This window comes from Papaver somniferum, unplaced genomic scaffold (assembly GCF_003573695.1).
Source record: "Papaver somniferum cultivar HN1 unplaced genomic scaffold, ASM357369v1 unplaced-scaffold_18, whole genome shotgun sequence".
Taxonomy (NCBI): domain Eukaryota; kingdom Viridiplantae; phylum Streptophyta; class Magnoliopsida; order Ranunculales; family Papaveraceae; genus Papaver; species Papaver somniferum.
In genome coordinates this window covers 5,252,875-5,274,066 of record NW_020627707.1, presented here as the reverse complement: position 1 = coordinate 5,274,066, position 21,192 = coordinate 5,252,875, and the positions used below count along the sequence as shown (strand labels likewise).

Here is a 21,192-nt window from a genome sequence, read left to right as displayed (position 1 = left end):
AATTAAAGTAAAGGGTAAATGTGTATTTACCTAACTTTAGGACACCCCTTATAAGTATAGGGAGGTTGGCCTAATAAGACCATGGTCCCCCGAAAAAACCATGGTCCCTAAAAAATGGTTCATCCAGATTAATTGGGTATACCTAATTTTTAGCGAACTCTTTTATAGGGCTAAGAGGTACCAAAATCGGCGAAGCTACAAAAGTACTCTTAGCCATTATAATTAAAACTTAATCCAATTCATCTTCTCATTTTAGTTTCTTCTCGTCTTCCCTCTTTCCTCTACCTTACCGACCATCCCCACTTTTATTAAAAATGATTGAAAACTCGTCGATCTGAAAATTCCATCGACGATTAATCTTCAAAAATGCATAACCCGAAGCGTATGAAAAATATTTCTAGAAGACCTAGTACTGATAACTCTGGAATTGGAAACGTAATTCAATGCAAACAGAAGAAAAAAACAGTTGACGAAGAAGAAATCCGCATAACTGTTGAAACCGAAGAAATGACGCGATTGAGAAAAGTAAGGGCCTACTTGAACTCACTCCAGCACTTCAATTTGTTATTTGCATGTCAAATTATGGGGGGGGGGGGATTGTAGTTTGCAATTATGTAGCCGGCAGGGTTTTTGTTGCACGACCATGCAGACTTTTCATGTCTAGGTGTAGTCATTGTCTTCCTAGTTTAAATATCGTGACGAATTTTCATCAGTTGGGAATGATATATATATACAGGGTCATCATGCTATTCAACCTAGAACCTCGCTGACTAGTGATGTTGTATTGTTAGTCGTCAGTGTTAAAAATTTAAAAATTCCGACTAATGCTGTGAAAAAAATCGTGTGTCACCTGAGTTCCATTTTGTTATTAGTCGGCATGTACCCTTCCGACTAAGTATTAGTCGGCACTATATAGGTTCTCGACAATGCCGGCTAAATACTGACCATTGAAATGTATTTCCATTTTTCTTGTTTAGGATACAAAAGGTCAAGCAAGGAAAGAAGAAAATTTTTATTCCTCCTTAAAAACCTCCTCGCGTGGGAGACAAACTCTTAACTGCAACACATCGAGGGGAATTTGTTGAGCCGAACGCTCAAGATCCGTGAACGGAATGATTCCCATCCACCATCGGGACCAAGTGATTCAGATGAAACTCCAGATGAAGACAATTCAATCCGGTAGAATAGGTAGTGATGATGATGATCAACTCCGGATGCTAGAGGAGGTAATGATAGGGATGGGGATGACATTCCACTTAGTGAATGATGATGGTGTTAGAGCATTGCTCGGTCGAACTCACAAGTGTTGTCATCTCAAATTTGTCGTCAAATTTAGTTTTCAAAACTATATATTGATTTCTAGTCTACATTTAGGAAAGACACGGATTAGGATAGAAGTGTGTAGTTGAGATTCGGATATCACTGTGTTCTACCGTTCGAAGACGAAGATCAACAGGAGCTCTGAAAAACTTCTTCAATAAAAGGTAAGTGAAGACTGAACCACCTATTTCTCAAGTTTTCACCTTTCTATCTATGAGACATTGTCTCATGACTAAATTAGACAGTACATGCATAACAGAAATTTCGAGTCAAGTAGTTTATCTTGAATATCGTTCTCGAAATATGCTAAGATTAAGAACATTTGTTCATACTTGATGAATTTGGTTAAGAAAAATTTATTGTTTATAACTTAGGTATGATTCAAGATTTAATCATATAAAAATATCCTAGAACAGTGATATATGTCATTGATGTTATTCGCGAATGTTTCATATTGTTTATTAGAGAGATATAGAACTACTGTAAATCCGAATACATGACAATATGGATACCAGTTCACATACTAGAAGAACTGTTATAAGTCCAGAGCCGCAGTACATGTACCCAGTACACGTACCGACGTAGCTATAGTTCGGAAGCAAATTTTTGGTACGCATACCCGGTATCCATACCATAAAAATTTTGTGAACTCGTGAAACAGGAAAGGTACGCATACCTAGTATGCAAACTAGAAAAGATTTGTTGGTTTCAAAATAGGAAAGGTACACATACCCAGTATGCATACCATAAAATATCTGTGAGTTCCTGGACTTGTTGTTGTCTTAAGCGTACACATACCCAGTACACGTACTATGAAAAGAATATACACGAACAGGTATAGTACACGTACCCGGTACACGTACTTACCCTGTCGAATATTTTCAGATGCATCAGAATTGTTTCTATGAGATAATCAGCATTTGAATAACTCTCTAGGAACACATATAGACATGATTGATCACATTTGTGAATCAAGATAAGTTTTAAAGTGTAATATGAAGATGGTTAAGCTTATTGTTCAATTGGATAGTTTCGGCTAACTTTTATGAACCAAGCATTATACACGGTTCGGTTATGGTTCATCCTCACCAGAGTATATATTCTATTATGTTAATATTAAGTCAAGCTTTCATCTAACGTGATTATTGATTGCTTGATTCCAATCCTAACTTATCTTAAATCCAAAGCGATCTTATTCTTGAAAGTCTATATAAGGAGAACCTCAAACAACTAGGATCTTTGGATCCCTGACATTATTATTGTGTGTCATAGTTGTAAACTAGAGTCGTCCTCTCCTTCATACCCTTCTAGGGTTTAGCGACTAAAAATACTTCACCTAGGGATTCGTGAATCCAGGCCCAACTATCGTTATCTTGATAGTTCGTGTATCCTGATCTTGTTTTGATTGTTGAGTCTTGCTCCAACAAAAAAGATAGATAGAAATCACAAAGTTTCTTCATCTCAGACTTTGTGATTCAGCAAGTTTATACTTGTGAGGTGAATAATAATCTAGGATGCTCTTCGGTAGTCATAAGACTGGATTTTGAGGTTTACTAGACTTTGTCTATTGCAATCGATTTCCGACCTCACCTTGATCTTTGATCAGAACGGTTATCGTATATAGGCTTATCTATGGGAGGCAGATTGGTTTAGAGTCTTCAATCAAGTTGAAGCAACTCTTAGGCTGTAAAGGACATCGGCTAAGGGAATCAATTTCGCAGAGTCCTGCTGGCATTCAAGAGGCGTAAGGAGCGCGACTGTAACTTAATTGTTGTGACGGTTGAATTCTGTCTCAACTACATTCCAGTCCGAAGTTTTGATAGTAGGCTAGTGTCTGTAGCAGATTAATACAGTTTGATGTTAAAGTATGGACTAGGTCACGGGGTTTTTCTACATTTGTTGTTTCCTCGCTAACAAAATTTCTGGTGTCTGTGTTGTTATTTTTTCCGCATTATATTTTTTATCTTTATAATTGAAATATCACAGGTTGTACGTTAAAATCAATTCAAGTAGATAGTTCATCGCAATTGTTGGACACGACTTGATTGATTCTTGGATAATGATCTTTGGAATCGTCTAAGTACTCTCACGGTATAATTAGGTTCACAGACTAGTCTCTGTAACATTCTGATTGTAAGAGAAAGAGATATAAGCTCTTCATATCTTTCTTGACTGAGATTCATTAAGTTGAACTCTCGGAACTATATTTGAGTTTAGTCCATACAAGTTGCTAAGAAAAATTTGGTGGTATATTTTGGTACCCCCACGTATTCATATGGTGATAAAAATGATGATAATGATAACAATAATGATGGGAATATTGGTGATAAACATGATGGACAAGGTGCAATTGTTGAAGAAGATAAAGAACAAGAAGAAGAAGGTAACAGTCAAGAAGCATAAGTTCAGGTTGGACAAGTACCTCAAGCTGCAACTGCAACCAGAAAAAAGAAGGTTATCAATAAACCTATTGATTCCCACATATCCCCCCTCACTTGAAGAAGGTACAAAAAGAAGGTGAGACTCTACTAGGGTTACACAAATATGTTGGAAATATTCTTTTTGGATACAAAGACTCATGGGAGTATGAAATCAATTCTACACTTGTAAGTAATCTCAATCTCATTTTGTTGTTATTTAAGACATTTTATCCATAATTTGTTTCAAATGTTTGTATTTTTTATTTTTTAATTGTGTTTTTATGGTTTATGTTATTTAGGATCATAAGAATGACATCTTTTTTTTGAGACGCCAAGCTTCAAACATTATGATGAAGAAATTGCTACTTTACAAGGAATATGACGCCGTAAAAGAGATTGTCAAGAACTCCGGGTTGTGGCCTGCGGTGAAGAGTTCGGTTGTGGAGTATGATAAAGTTGTCATATATGCATTTTTTGAGAGGTTTTATAAGGATACAGATACAATGCATTTCCTATTCGGTGAGATAACGATAACTCCCGATGACTGTCATCAAATTCTAGGCCTCGAGGTTGATGGAAAAGCCACTAAAGATGGATACGATGATCAAATTTCTTAGGATAATCTCTTCATATTGACCAAGATCTTGTTAGGTTTGGATGAGAAGCAGTCAGAGTCTATGTTTGTGATGAAGGATGGTTATAGAAGCAAGAAGCTGAAGTGGTTGAGGGACACATATAGTGGGACCAAGAAGATTTATAATGAGGAGGGAAGTGGGACCACGAAGTGCAAGTTAATGCTACTGCGCATGCTTATTTTCTGTACGTGCTGGCCAACTATGTCTAAGCTTCCCCGACAGTTTTGGAAACTTGGTCGACGCAAAGTATCTTCAACTATTGCATCTCATTGATCAGATACATACGTATTCTTGAGGTACTGCGGTGGTTGGATTCTTGAATACATAGTTGACAAAGTCTTCAAGGTCACTAGTGAATCAAGTTAACGGTAATCTAAGTCTATTTCGGGTAATTGAATTATCTAAATCATTTATATTCGCAAAATGTTATTGTAGTTAGTATTTGGTGAAATAAGAATCTTACTAAACTTTGTCTTTACATAGGTGTAGATATATGAGCACTTCACGTCCTTGGTAAAAGCCATCCCCCAACATCAAATCAACACTAATATTGCGAGGCACAAGCCAAGAGGATGCCGCTACACTTTTATTAGTGGTCATGAGAAGGATATCCCTCAGCAGCTTATCAACATGCGAGTTTCCTTGGACAAAATTATTACGGATAAGGTAATCTTCGATCTGTATCGGGACAATAGAAAAGATAGAATAATCGTAAGAGAAATGATGTTGCATTTTACTACGGTCTTTTTTTTTTACCCCCAAGGATTTTTGATGTTTGATCCATATCGGGTAATGCGACAAATCAGTTTCAGCATGATTACGTATAAGAAGAACCCCATCCCAGTGATGAACCATTATTTAAAGTGGTAAGAGAGGAGTGCAGCATGTCCTAAAAAACTATTGACGTCGTTTACGGTCCACCACCAGAAGTTTCTTATTGAGACGATAGATGTGATATCATAAAGTTGATTTGAGTCTTTTGGACGAGGTGACCGAAGGTCATAAAGCTCATGAAAATTACATGCCATGGTACTCCGGTTTTACTTGTCCTACTGTTGATTCGGGAAGAAATTGGTGATCAACTAGGTCGTAAGAAGAAGAACACCGCGAAAGACCCATCAACAAGTCTTAAGAATTAATTTTGTAAGTATTGTGTCTCTATTATTGTTTTATGATTTATGCATATTATTGAATAAGTTTAACTGATTGGTTTATGTTTATCTAAAAATAGAAGGACAATTTAAAGACACTTGTGAAGATGATGTGTTGCGCAGAGATACAAGAGAGCCTTTGTCGGTTGAACAACAAACTAAGCACATTGAGTTTGCTAGGAATGTTGATAATGAAGAATCCACAGAATGTTCCGCCAGGAAAATGCTGAACTAAATTATAGGCCTCGTACTCGTGGAGTTGGAAGCCAACAAGGAGATGCTGCTAAACGAGGCCGAAATGGTGGTCGTGGTTGCGGTGGTGAGTGAATTTCTAGTTTATGGATGTTTCTTTATAGACAAGTTTGTTATGATTAATGGTTGGACATATGTTCTTTTATGGATGTTTGGACTTATTTTTTTGTTGGACAAATAATGGATGTTTTCGTTTCATTTTTTTTTGGACATGTTGGATTTATAGATGTTGAATGAATGATTTTCTTAGTAATGTTAAGTTTCAACAACTTAGTCGGCAGCGTTTTAATGCTTGTACAATGACGACCATACCAGGGTCGGCACCCTATTTTTTCCCAGCCTGAAAACCCTGGCACCAGGAATTGTGTGTTTACTGGGGACGGCTTGTTAAGAACATAACGACCCATCCGACTACACATTAATCGATATTTTTTTAACCCACTACGATGCCAACTAAATGTTGATGGATGTGATAATTTTTCTGAGTCCAAATATGTTAATAGTCGGCATGTTAAAAACATAACGACCAAGCTAACTAGACATTAGTCGGCATCCTTTTAAATCACTATAGTGCCGACTTAATATTGATGGATATGACCATTTTCTGTGTACAAAATCGTTAATAGTCGGCAGGTTAAGAACATAACTACCTAGACGCCTATATATTAGTCGCCGTTATTTTAAACTACTATATTGTCGACTAAATGTTGATGGATGTGGCCATTTTCCTGTGTACAAAACTAGTTTTATCAGTATGTTTATAACATTAAAACCGAAACGACTATAAATCATTTGGCATTCTTTTAAACCACTACAATGCCGACTAATGTTGATGGATGTGACCATTTTAGAGTGTGCAAATATATGCAATAGTCGTCATGTAACAAAACTATCCTGACGACTATAACTAATCAGCATTGTAAGGAAAAGTAAATCTTGACGATGATTTCGAAATCCAAATTTTTGCAAGTATAATTGCATTGATTTGCTATCCGAACGGCTAGATTTTGTCACTGTCCTATAAATATACTAGTTCTCTCTGCAAACAACACATACTAATTTACATATACTCTCCAAATCTCAATTCATCATCTACTCTTTATAACTCTCTTCATACCTCCACCTACAAGCATGGCATCGTTTAACTCCGTCAAACATGTGGCAATCATCAAAGCATGGTACGCTGAAAGTCAAGTTGTAGATCACTCCCCCATAAGGGTAGAATCCGAAACCTTTTGAGCGAATATATGTAACAAATTTAGAAAAGATTATGGGAATCCGAAGGAAAGAATTCTTCAACAGATCCATGATAGGCACCAAGTCATCCAAAATGCGATAGTTGCTTTTATAGCTATCCAACAACGAATTTTAAAGGCTAGCCACTTTAGCTTGTCTCTTCAACAATTTGTAAGTATTTTTATGGTTTATTTTACATAATCTACTTCTGTCAATTTGTAACTAACAAAGTAAGTTGGTGTTGTGTCTTTGTAGCATGAAGCCGTGAAAGCGCACTACTTGGAGGAAAAGGGAGAAACGTTCACATTTGATAAAGCTATCACATCATGGTACCTAAAATACCGGAGTTTGTCTCGGACTTTATGCTGGGTGAATCGGACTCGGATTTCTCCTACGAAGATTGATATTTAAGAAGTTTTTGTGTATATTTTGTGGGTAAATCTCTATGTAAACCCTCACGAGACTATAACTCGTCCACTAGGATTGCCTAGGGGATCAAAGGCTTGATGGACGTGCTAAGTGAATCTGTGATTCCTACGACAATGAGCTAGATTTTATGTTTCAATCAATATAGTAACCAATATCGCATGAATAAAGTAGATTACATCTTTTTAGATTTTGTTTTTTGTTGAGTATAACCAAAAGTCGGGAAGGTTCTAAAACGAAAAGCGTGCTGGCTTATCCAGGGTCATCGTGTTCTTAAATTATTTCCTTGCCGACTATGTATTAGCCGACATGTTGAGAAATTAATACCATGCCGACTACCTAAGCATTTGCAATACCTTTCTATGTATGTCAAAAATCATATGGCCGGTGTTATTGCTTTTTTCAACATAACGCCTACCAGTGGTGGTGATCTTCCACATTTTTCGACCTTGCCGACTTTTCATACTTTCAGATCTGAAAGTGTTGATTTCACCTGTAATTTTGAGAATGAAACCATTAAATAGCTTTGCACTCCCCTTTTTTTATAAGTGTTTTGCTAGTGTTGTTTCATTTTCGTTACAAGCAAAATTCTCAAAACAATTTTTTTCTCTTAAAGAGATCTTCCCACATAATCCATAAGTTCAATCTATCCAAAACATTTTCTCTTAAATTTTAATTCAACTAACTAATCTCACTAAATTAATTAAGCACAAAAGAATTTTATTCTAATTAAGCAAGGACATATTAGCCATTTTTGAAAATAAAAGGCTAAGGGGTTTTTAGGTTTTATTTCTAAATGACTCTATTTTGTTTTATTAGATATACCCCAATTAATCTAGGTATACTCCAATCTCGCTAGTATAATTTATACTCCATTATTTAATAAACTTTCTAAGGATTCCAATTAGGTATATAAAAGCCATATTTTAACTCATAAAATTAATAATTTTGTTTAATTAATTTGTTTTGATGGTCTCAAAGGAATTAAGAGTTTTAACTCTATTTCAATGAAGTTGATGTTCTTCGTGCCCATTATAGCGGAACAGTGCACCAAGAACCAGTCACGTTTCATTTTCAGGCATGGGTACCTGACTTTAATACTAACAGTTATAATCAATTTCTAGCTTGGATTTGGGTTAAATTGTTTAATTTATATTTTGAGTATTGGAGAACGAAAACTATTTGAAATTGCTAGCACCATTGGAACACCCATGAAAGTGATGACCGAACATTGGCAAAGCAATTTTGACTCTTTGCTTGTGTGTACTGATTGAAGTTCATTTAGCTAAGACAGTTCATGAGAAAATCTTGGTTAAGAGAGATGGGTTTACTTTCTTGAACCCATAATCGTACGAGAAGTTGTCATTATTTTTTAGAAATTGCCTTGTAGGACATGACAAAGAAGAATGTAAAAAATGAATTACAAACAGTACTTCTACGCTCCAGCTAAACAAGTGGATCCAAAAAACCAAATGAGTTTTTGTTGATGGTGGTTTTTAGTCCAGGGTTAAAATTGTAAAACCTAGCATTTAATAGACCATCACTCTGAAAAGAGATGGGGCCATGTAAAAGTGATGAATGTTCAACCTCTTCACTGGCGCATTTATTGAGCAACTCAATATATCCGCATGAAATTTATCCAGAATGGTGCATGTAGCAACAATCCCAGATATTCTGTAAATTTTTTCACCTTGCGTATTATTCAATTAATATAAGTTTTTTTGAGTGCTTTCTGTGCTATGTTCCCCGGCTGACCCCTTAATATTGATATGGCATGACAATTTGTGTTCACTCGCAGCAGAGTATCACGAATTTCCAAGTATCAAGGTTAAGGTCCTTGCATAAAAGTATTTAATCGGAAAGCATACTGCTCTCTGGCAATAAACTTAAAGAATTTTGTGTCAACACACATGATTCAATCAATTTTTTAATAATTCACAAGGTTCAGATATTAACCTGATTTGCAAAAATTAGGGTTTTGCGCCCTGCGCAGCATGTTAGACCCTGTTGGTCGAAACCAAGCTAAGGTAAACTAGGAAATTAATCCGCCGTGGATTAGTAGGTGCAAAATCCTACCCAAAATCAGAAACACAAGGAATAAAATAAGCCGTGGAATAGGAGCAGCGACAAAGGGAGGTGTGGCCATAGAACAGTCGGCGCCACTTGCAAGTGGCCACACCCCATGTTGCTCGCCCGGCCCATGTTTCCCGTCGACCAATCAGGTCGCGTTAAACCCTCCACACGCACATGAGTTGTGGCTGGGGCCATACTTGCCGGCCCTATTTCATACCGACCAATCATGTTGCTTTAAATCCGCCACGCACGGTGGAAGTGTGGCCATGCCCATGCTTGGCCGACCCCTCTATTCTATTGACCAATCAGTTTGCTCCAAACCTGCCACATTTTTAAAATGGGGCAAATGGCGCCAGATGGTCACAAAGCCAATTGGCTTTCCAAAAACCGCGCTAACATGCTAATGGCATGCCAAACGTGTCATTCCGCTCCGGCGTGCTAGTGGCATGCCAAATATGCCATGCCGCGTCAATACGCTAATTGGCATGCCAAACATGCCAAACGCGCCACTTTGGCCCCACAACATGCCACGAGCCATGTGGGACCCGACAAACCCTAAAAACGGCGACATACTATAATCACCCGTGGTCATCCTTGCGCCTGTGGTTATTCCCATATTATGGCCCGTCATAATTCCTTTAATGTGGCCATGGAACCGATTGCATGAAAACGCCACCGTATCGCGGCCATGCCATATGCGTTAGTTAGGGTTTCGATATGCCAAACCCTAATTTAGCTAAGGTTTCCACACCAACCAATCTAAGTAATTCTCCTAAGGCCCTAAGTTTGATATAGCAACAGGAGCCAACACCAATATGCCAAAATAGCTACCACGGCTACGCCAGGCGCCACTATGCCACTGGCATGCCACTACACCACTGGCATGCGTTAAATATGCCATCACACCATCGACATGTGCCAATGACGCCACTTTGCTATTATCAGGTGCCAATGGAATGTGGCCATAATCAACGGTCACCCTTTCTCATAGGCCACAATCTCAGCCGTCCAAATTAGCCACATAATTGATAGGCATGTGGCAAGTTTTAGGCGACCAGCCAAGACAAGCCTAATATAATCACATGCTATTTTCCTGCGGCAAGTATCTTGACTTTGACTTGCCGCACATGGCTATCTGCTACTTAGTTGACATACAATTAATTAGAATAGCTAAGTCTTGCATACAAGACTCGTTCAGCAATCTGCTACACATTTTCCACGAATATGCTCGAGACATCAAATATGTCACATACTGGAGGATGCTCATCAGGGTATTGGTCTGGTGGTTTATAGCGTGCGGCGTTCAAAACACCCATTATAAGAAAGTGTCGGAAAGAAGGGGAATTAGTGGTGGCAAGAATTAGTGGGTGTAAACTAACCAGTTTCCTTCATAGTGGGAACGTGGCTTCCGGTATTTACACATGACCCCACTTCTCCATCACTTAATCATTCCCACTTTCTACGAGATCAAGGTGCTTTCAGTTATGACTTGTATAAATAGGTTTTACCTATTTCAACAAAACAACAAGTTTTGGTTAGAACAACAACACAGTATCCAGAAAAATACCAAAAAACTGATAGCGTACATTCCGCAAGTCAGATCCAAATTCTGATACAAGTCATAAATAACCACATCTTCATAATTAACCATTCTGGTCTCAACACCTTATTCGCTTCCCTCCCTAAGACCAACCCTTCTCCTTCACTTTATGACCAAAGCAAGACTGCAACGGACATTTCTTGGTTTAGGCCAGGATTGTACAGATTGATCTCTCGAATCTAAAGTACTCCCGTGCAGTGCATTTGTTTTAGGTTTAGATTTTTTTCTCATCCACACACCCAAATTTACCAAAACTAGCAGAAACAGTTTTTACCCACAAACAATTGGCGACCACAGTGGGAGATTAATCTCTCGGTTGCAATATCAAATTCCAATTTTGATTTCATTTTTCCAATCCCAATTTCAAGATGGTAGAGCCCAGGTCCGGGTCAGCAACAAACCCTGAGGCCACCGGCGCTAAAAACGGCCTTAGTATCAACGTTCCTTCCAGTGACATCAATGTACCACATGTCAGCACGATCAACGCCAGCGGCGCAGGAAACGTTCTCTCAGGCATTACACCTCCGATCACCAGAGCCAGAGCCGCTGCCGCCACCCCCAATATTTCTTCAAGTGTGACACCACCAGTTGTCACCAGATCCTCTGCCACCCCACCATCAGGACGAGACTGGAGGAACCAGAGGAGGCCGACCCCCTATTACTATTGCTGATTTGATGGAGAGACATGAAGTTCTTGTTAAGGCTCAGACAGACATGGCTTCAACTCAGAAAGAGGTACTTACTTTCCTCCAAACGCTAACAGAGCGGCTACCACAGGAATCGCGCCAACCAGAGCCAATGAGGAGCACCTTTAATACCCCTGGCGTTAGTACCTCAGCAGGACGCACCTTTGTAGAGGAAGAGGCCCGTTTTGCTCCTGAACATCCATTGTAGAGAAACCAACCATCCAATTTCATCACGCGTGAAGATTTGTGAAAAAGTTGGGGTACAACAACCACACCCAATATTTCTCTTAGCAATCTGTATGGACAAACTCCAATATACTTTCTAGAGAATCAACTAGACAGTCAGACACAACCTAGATAAAAAGTATATCAAAGAGTTTATATCTCAATCTCTCGATTTGATATATACTCAAGCAAATAGAAATCTGCGAGTCTTTATCAAATACTAGAGAGATAACTTGGATGGTACCAAAGACCAATATCCAAGTGTCAATCAATTTAAATCAACAACCAAAAGGTCGGATATTCTAATTGATTGAACAACGCACGACCTATGATATTTCAATTATATAACAAAATATAATGCGGAAAAGAAATAACACAGACACCAGAATTTTGTTAACGAGGAAACCGCAAATCGAGAAAAACCCCGGGACCTAGTCCAGATTGAACACACACTGTATTAAGCCGCTACAGACACTAGCCTACTCCAAATTAACTCCGGTCTGGACTGTAGTTGAATCCCAATCAATCTCACACTGACCCAAGGTACAGTTATGCTCCTATGCCTCTGATCCCAGCAAGATACTGCGCACTTGATTCCCTTAGCTGATCTCACCCACAACTAAGAGTTGCTACGACCCAAAGTCGAAGACTTTAATAAACAAATCTGTATCACACAGAAAAGTCTACGATAATAGATAAATCCATCTCCCACGAATATACCTACGATTTTTGTTCCGTCTTTTGATAAATCAAGGTGAACAGGAACCAATCAATAATACCAGACTTATATTCCCGAAGAACAGCTCAGTATTATCAATCACCTCACAATAATCTTAATCGACGCAACGAAAAAAGATATTGCGGAATCACGAACGATGAGACGAAGTTTGTTTGTGATTAATTTTCCATCTTGCCTATCGGAGATATCAATCTCAAGCCAATTATTGCAATTGTACTCGTACGATAGAAACATCAAGATCAGATCACACAACTACGATAAAAGTAGTATCGGTCTGGCTTCACAATCCCAATGAAGTCGTTAAGTCGTTAACCTGGTTTAGAAGAAGAAACCAAAGGTTAAAGGAGAATCGACTCTAGCTTAGCACAACTAGTATCACACAGAATGTGTGGGGATTAGGTTTTCCAGTTGCTAGAGTTCTCCCTTATATACACTTTCAAATCAGGGTTTGCAATCAATGTTAGCTTAGTAACAAAGCATTCAATATTCACCGTTAGACGAAAACCTGATTAGATTCAAGCTAATATTTCTCAACCGTTAGATCGAAAACTTACCTTATCACACACAAATAAAATGTTCAATTTTGGGTTTATGAACCGTACCCAAACATTAACATTTGTTTGTTCAACAAGTCAACCAAATGGTTAGCCATATGATTATTCTCATGTCAAACTTATTCTTCTTCACCATAACTAGTTCAAATGACTCAAATGAACTAGTTAGAGAGTTGTTCAATTGCAAGGAAATCTTATGTAACTACACAAGACACAATTGAAGCAAAATCGGTTTGATTCACTCGAATCGGTTCATGAACTTTATAGCCACGGTTTGCAAAAGCATTTCTTAGTTTATTTAAACATTAGTTCAAGAACAACCGACTTTAGATATAACCTGATCAAGTTCGCGGACTGGATTCTCGGACTTAAGTTCATGGAAGGAGTACACAAACTCCAGCAGAAAATCTCGGGCCGAGAAGTTCCGCAAGTTCGCGGACTTGGCTCACGCCACTTCCAACTTCACTTGGTCAACAAAGTTAGCAAACTTTGGTTCAAGGAATAGGACTTATGCATATATGTGTTTCCACAACAATGCTTATTTCAATCATTTGAAACATTCTCAGAGAACGTTATATAGCCGTTATTCACAGACCATTTTTCGTCAGAGCAATTTTCAAAGTGATTGAAACATAACATGACTTTCGTCACTTGGTAAAGATGAATTCGGCTAAAGCGAAAGCTTACCAACACACATTTCGAGAAATAGATAGGCGAGATAAACTCGGCTCGAAATAGCAAATGTGTATAATGAAAGTCTATATATCAAAACTACTTTTGTCTCAAGAGTAGGAGATAGAGTAAATAGACTTTTGAGTGACAGATAATTTAAGTCTCCACATACCTTTTAGTCGATGAAGATCCACCAGTTCCTTGAGTAGTCCTTCGTCTTGTATGATGATTTCCATGGAGTCTTGAGCTCAACTACACTTTCTATCATAATCCAAGACCTTAGCTCTAATAGGCTAGTAATCAAGACTTATAATTTTGATCACTAATATTGACAAACGTGCTTGAGATAGCAACGCATGCGAGTTTGACCGAGCAATGCTCTAACAATCTCCCCCTTTGTCAATTTTAGTGGCAAAACTATTAATACATATGAAATACAAAAAATAAATAAATTAACTTTTGTAGATCCTATTCCACATGCCTAATCTTCAACATTACTCGAAATCTTCGTCACTTCCAAGTACTCCAATGATCCCAAAGGTTGTAAGTTTAGCATCATTGTTATTGAAAATTCGTATCTATAACAACAAGAAAACAATAGTTCTCAATCATTGTTATACAATGTCATAATATCATTATACAACGTCAAAGTTCAATTGTATCACAACTTCAACAACAATACTATGGTGATATGTATCACTCCCCCTTAGTCAATACTCCATCTCACATGGAAACCACTCCCCCTTACATCATGATCCGAAAACCATATGTATTTGTAGTGTGAACTACATATTAATTATCCCCCTTTTTGTCAATAAAATTGGCAAAGGTACAAGAACGGGTTCCTAATGAAATTTTCGAAAGAGAATTTCATGACCAAAAGAAAGAACACACATCATCTTATTTAGATGCAATCATAAAGCCGAAGCTAAATGCATTCATCAAGGAGTTTAAAGATACAAGATAACCCCTATAATATTCCACAGCCGCACTCCCCACAAAGATTTGGCAATTAAGCGCAAGTTCAAAAAGAACTCTCCCCCCATAAAATGTCATTCCCAAGGGAACAACAAGAGCGACCTTAATTTCGAAACAAAAGAAGGATTTCTTTGGACATAACAAATCACATACAATTATGAATTTGAATCCAAAATATTAAATTAACCACAAGAAGTTCATGATTAATTTAACCGAAAATGCTCAACACAAGTAAACTTATGGAGACTTAAGAGCGCTCAATTAGATTAATCACAAGTAAACCCATAATTAATCTAATCGAAATACACAATCAAACTAATCACAAAAGTAATCAATTTAATTGGTCATACTCACATAAGAGAGTCTATGGAGCAATGCCTAAGTTAATCATGAAAACAATAAACCCAGTCATGAACGCTCAAACATAAGAAGACTTATGGAGTCATAACTAAATAACCAAACAAGATGATTAATTTAGTTCAAAATGCTCAACATAAAGTACCTTACGGAACAACAACAAGGCTAATCATAAAAATAATCAACTTGGTTGTTCGTGCTCAACATAAGACACATTACGGAGCCACACCGTAATACATAAAATATGGATCAGGGAAGATCAATTACTGCGGAATATACAAGGATTCATTCTATTTTCCATCACTATTTTCATAATGACATATAATAAACATAATCCCCGTAAACAAAAGATTTTAACCTATCTTCCATCAATAAACGACATAATAGGCTTAACTTTTGTTTGTCAAAAGTTCATCGATCTTGTATCAACACATGCATATCAACATATGAAAGAGATAACTTTTGACATCGTATGGGACAATAATAGTTCACGGACGCAAACACACATATCCCATAATATATTCCAATATATAAAACCATAAAGATTAACACTGTAAAAATCATCTTCCAAATCAACTTTAGAATTTAAATAAATAAATCTAAAAACATTGCAAGATGAAAACGTTGGACGTATCTATGTGTACTCACAATAATGGTTATTCCAAACCCTAGTTATCCTTCTTAAACAAAACACTAGTACAAACCTTCATATAGGCCACGTTTTTTGATTTATAGCCTAGCCACGTTTCGGATTATTTGTGTGGCTATTGGTGGTGATTGAATAAGTAAATGAAATTAGGGTTCCGATCTGTAACAACAATTGAAGATATTATTGTTGTTGATTTTCATGGGTATAAGGTTTATTTGAGTTCAATAGAGAACAATTGATGGGTTCGATCTGTGTAGGAGATTGAATCTGCGTATGATTGAATCTGTGTAGGATGAGTTGATTGAATCTGTGTAGGAGATTGAAAATGCGTATGATTGAATCTGTGTAGGATGAGTTGGTTGAACCTGAGTATGAGATTGAATATGTGTAGGCTTAGTTGATGTTCTTTGTTTTACAAGATGTTGTTGTTGTTCAATTTGAGCCAAGATACAACATCAGGAAGTGATACATGATATTTACAAGGAAGAAGAAAAACGACGAAGATGAGGGTATTTTGGGAATCTAAGTGCCACGTGTTTAGTTTTTTCCAGCTGTATACAACTGGTGAATCAGCTAACTGCCTTTGGACGGAATTCTTGACGAGAGGAGGTTATGCTAATTTAATATCTGTAGGAGAGGTAACTTAAATTATGATCTTCACCGGGGGAGGTAACGCAAATTACCCCTTTTATTTTTGTATATTTGTCGACTTTCATATCAAAAAGTGGATCAAATCTTATAAGGTAATGCCCATATAAGATTATCTACCGATCCCCTTAGTACATCCCTATGTAAAATTTGTAGATTTAAAGCGTTTATCAAATTGAGAATTTAAGTTAAACTTAAAAATATAATTAACACAAGAACAAGTGTGATCCGTATGCTGTTTATCCGACCAATAGAAAACCAGAATCTGTAATGTAACGAATATTATTGCAAACACAAAAAGTGACATGGATTACCACCAAATTTTGGTCGGCGGGAAAATTGCAATCTTGGTCGGCGGGAACAACCAAATTTTGGCGCATTATTTTATTTCCCCTAAATTTTCTTTTCTCACGTGAAAACCTAACCGAATCTTGTGATTCTCTGCTCTTCGTTTTTTTTCTTTTCTTTCCAAGATTGAAACCCTTCGACAAAACCCATGAATAAAACCTGACCACTTCACCCCATGAATAGAACCCGACCCTTCCATTTTTCACCCTCATGATATCAATAAGCAAGAAGTCGATTATTTTCTCCAACCAAATCAAAACGACGCATCTAGTGGTTAATCAACCCTAAACCAAAACCCATATGTTTTTTCAGTTTTTTCTCATGAAATTCTTCATTTTTCAGAGATTTTAAAATAGAGAAAAGGAAGATAAATCAATTCATCTCGTTCCTTGTTATCTTACATTGATTTCGGGTAAGCAGATCTGTTTTAAATTGAAAACACTTCTTGTTACATGGTGATTTTATAAATCTTGAATTAAATACCGATTTAAATAGGTTTATGTCCTTTTGTGTAGGTTTTCTGATTGGTTCATGTCCCTTAGTTTGCTGTAATTTATAAACTTCCTTAACTGTGTTGTTTCACAATTTGTCATCTGCGAAAAAAAAAAGAAAAAATGGCTTGACCATAATGAACAGGCTATGTTTTAATTCCTAATCAATTGGCTTGATATGATGATAACTTGATTCCCTTTATGTGTTTGTTGAAATGATTACTGAAAATTTGCTTGGTTTTAATAAATAGGTGCACATCTCCAGAACAAGTATCAGGGTCCAGGAGAGACAATATTCAGCTTTGGTTCCTTGATGCTTTTAATTATGCTATTGCAATCAAGATGGATGTGATGAATTTGAGTATAAGATTGCTTGGACCTTCCTTTTGTTGAGAAGGTAAAACATTTATTGGATTGGCTTGGTTATTACCTGCATACCAAAATTTTGGATTGTGTTCAATATAAGCATGTTACTATTAGTGTAGTTTGTATAAAATGGCAAGCAGAAAGTGGTCAGGGGATTACTTACATGGGAAGGGGAATTAGGATCCTACACTTTAGTTGTTTGTGGAATGCCCGCGAGAGGAAAACTTGTATTCCCGACCAGGTACAGTCAACTTATGTACAGTCGTAAATTAGTACCATCATCAAGCCTTATTTCTTGGTCGGTCACCCACCATTGTGCGGTCATCTGGTGGATACATACCATATTAGACTCAACTCTAGTCATCCATCTGGTGGTATATGCTCTTAATTTGTGTTGTGACCTATAAGTTTTCGCTCGGTTTTGAAAGGGTGGGGTTTGTTGCTCGATCAATAAATGATAAAGAGTACAAGGGATACTTTAGTAGAAAATCATAATATTGGTAATTGTTTCCTGTAATTTTATAAAATGAATCTGAAATTGATAATCAACCAAAATTTGGGGAACTATATGAGTACTGTTTTTGCTTGAACTTTGCTCACTGTATTAGGCTAGCAGATGCATCACCTATGAGACAAATATGTATCACCTATGTTCAATTTATTTAAGAATCTCAGTGAAATACTTATTTCTTGGGATAGCTATTGATCTCACTAACTGCTTTCTAGGTATCCATAATGCATTAAGGAATCAATGCCCCATATTTGTTGGAGACAATAATCGACGTTAAAGAGAATAAGAGTGCCAAAAAAGAACATGATGTACAGTTTTGTTATTTGGACTTCCAATGTTCTTTTAAGAGGTAATCTTTTCTGTTTGCCGGTGCACAAATTTTTTTTTTTCAAGCCAAAATGATACTCCAGCTGGTACATCGCTTTATTTCCTTTAATCGGTGGTTATTCAGTTAGTGACATGATATTGATAGAACGAAAATGATGGCCCTTTTGTTTATTCTTGTTCCTTAGCATGCTAGCTGTATGTATGCGCGCTCTATTCTTTCGAAAAGGAATAACATGATTTTACCTATGTCTCACATGGAACTTCAATTACAATTGCTACCGACGAATGCTAGCTCAATTTATGTCTGCATAATTTGTTTTTTTTTATTGCATCTTACATGTTGGGTTAATGCTTTAGTGGAAAAGTTTTTTCATTCAGATGAAGTCCGGTGTTTCTATTACTTGCTTGTTCTGTTATTTCTATTAGGATTTGAAGCCCTTAACTTTATGCATCTAATATTATTATTGATTTGTATCCTTATTAATCTTTCAGTTCATATTTTCATCATCGAGTTTAATGCACTTACATAGTAAATTGTATTGTTTTTGACGAACTAGTTTGTGTGTTGAATTACCGCCTCTTTTAACATTTTGGGTGATTGAGCTATATTCTGTTGATAACCAATATTAGGTATTATGTATGTGCTTTCTGGAAATCTGGGTGATTAAGCTATAAGCCTATAAGTTTTTCTTTTCTGCTGTTGGCGCTTGTTTTGGGGTTAAATGGTGGTTTACACAGTATTATATTTTAAAGTTGGCAAATTAATGTGTAAGATTTGCAGATTTTGTATGGTTTCTTTTGGTATCGACTGTTTCATCATAAATATTAAGCCATGCAGCTGGGTTAGTTGTGTTGATTCCGGTAAAGCCATTATCTGTCCCCCGTCAACAGTCTTACTTAAGCTATAGTATAATTGTCACCATTACTTTAGTGAGAGCTATTATTTACATTTAGTATACTTATAGATTTTAATTTTTTTCACAGAACAAAGAAATTAGACGCCGAGGTTACAGAGTTGGATACATTTTAGAAATATAAGGAGAAATCAGGACCTAAGACTATCTAGGATAAGATATTGCCAGGGGTTTCTGGTTGTTTAGGCGAGACAATCTTGTATGAGAATAAATTTTAACATTTCTAGGTTTCAGTTTATGGTATTAATGGTCACACAAGTTGATATAAGGAAGGTTTGACCATATAAAATGTATAACCTCTTTACGAGTATGCGATATCTATGAAATACAATGTCTTGTTTTTCCTACATCGTTCTGCTTTCTTGTTGACGTCCTTTTTATGTGGGTTGTTGATCTAATGGATATTGGTAATGATTGTAGTAAACTTTTATGTTAATCTCGAAGCGAAGGATGAGAGTTACATTTGTAACTAAGTAGATTCCCCTGGGGTAGGGGAATCTACTTTCATACTTTCTTCCTTCTTTTGGTTGAACTAAGACCCTGTTTCTTTGTGAATATTCAACGCTCTTACGATATTTTTGTTGTAGGTGTGGGAGTAGTTCCTACCATTTATACATGAGAATATATAGCTGCAAAGGGGTTGTCTATCAAAAGTCACTCTCCAGAAATGATGCAAAAATAAGCTGCAAAAGTTCGGCAGTTTCACTTGTGCTTTATTTTCAATGACTTTTATTTCATAGTCATTACAACGAGGATCTGCCTCATGTTTTCGATGACCTCAAGAGCTGTTGTGTTCCAAATTTCTCGTCTGAAGAATGTTAGGAATGGTCTACTTTTTCAAATTATAGAAGTGGCTGATGTAACATTTACACAACTACCAGGAGACTAGGAAACTAGTTGGAGGCTTGTACTGTGCTAGAAGACCTGTACTGGAGACCACTTTAGCTCACACCTATCGAATGCACACTCTTCTTGCAACTGGATACATGTTTATAGTTCTAAAGTCTTTGTCTACGTTGGTATCTTTCGCTTTGTATACTATGTTAAGGGATGGGTTATGATTGTGTGGAGAATCATAGCAGATGCACTACTATCTCTTCTTAGCGAATTTGTTACAACTGTGAGACACTTAATTTTGTATTTACTCTCATAGTTTATTCTAAATGTGCTTGTTATCGGGCATAAATACAGCTCACCTTTGCCTGAATTATAGTCTGGTTGGTGTAATTTTACTTATTTCTGTTGAAAAATAAGTTGATGCAGTGTGACAGATTGAAAAACCAAGTGTCCAGTTAGTATATTTGTACCAAGTTGACACACTGACAGTTGTGCAAACCAGAAGCATTGCTTGAGAAAAATAGCGTCAACTCCTCCATCTGTATCAAACATACCTCCAATATAACTTGCGCATGTAACAGAAGTACCGACTCTTAGAGTACCATTCGAATATAGTTGTTACGTGAAATGAAAAGCTGGTCTCACGGTTTTCTGATCATTGAAGTCCTTAACAATAGATACACCTGACCCTAGTCGAGTTTCAACAAAATCCAAACACGGCGGATGGTAGTCTCGGTCACAAAATGTGTCTAATGAACCCAACCCTTTGGACACATA

General features: G+C 36.9%; 1 long non-coding RNA gene across 1 annotated transcript; it reads left to right on the top strand.

Moving 5' to 3' along the window:
* The first annotated feature begins 17,280 nt into the window (after window positions 1-17,280).
* LOC113337929 lies at window positions 17,281-20,546 on the top strand. The gene is made up of 4 exons (XR_003354516.1): window positions 17,281-17,381; window positions 17,712-17,857; window positions 18,553-18,686; window positions 20,166-20,546. It is a non-coding gene; the product is annotated as an uncharacterized LOC113337929 (long non-coding RNA).
* The last annotated feature ends 646 nt before the right edge of the window (window positions 20,547-21,192 follow it).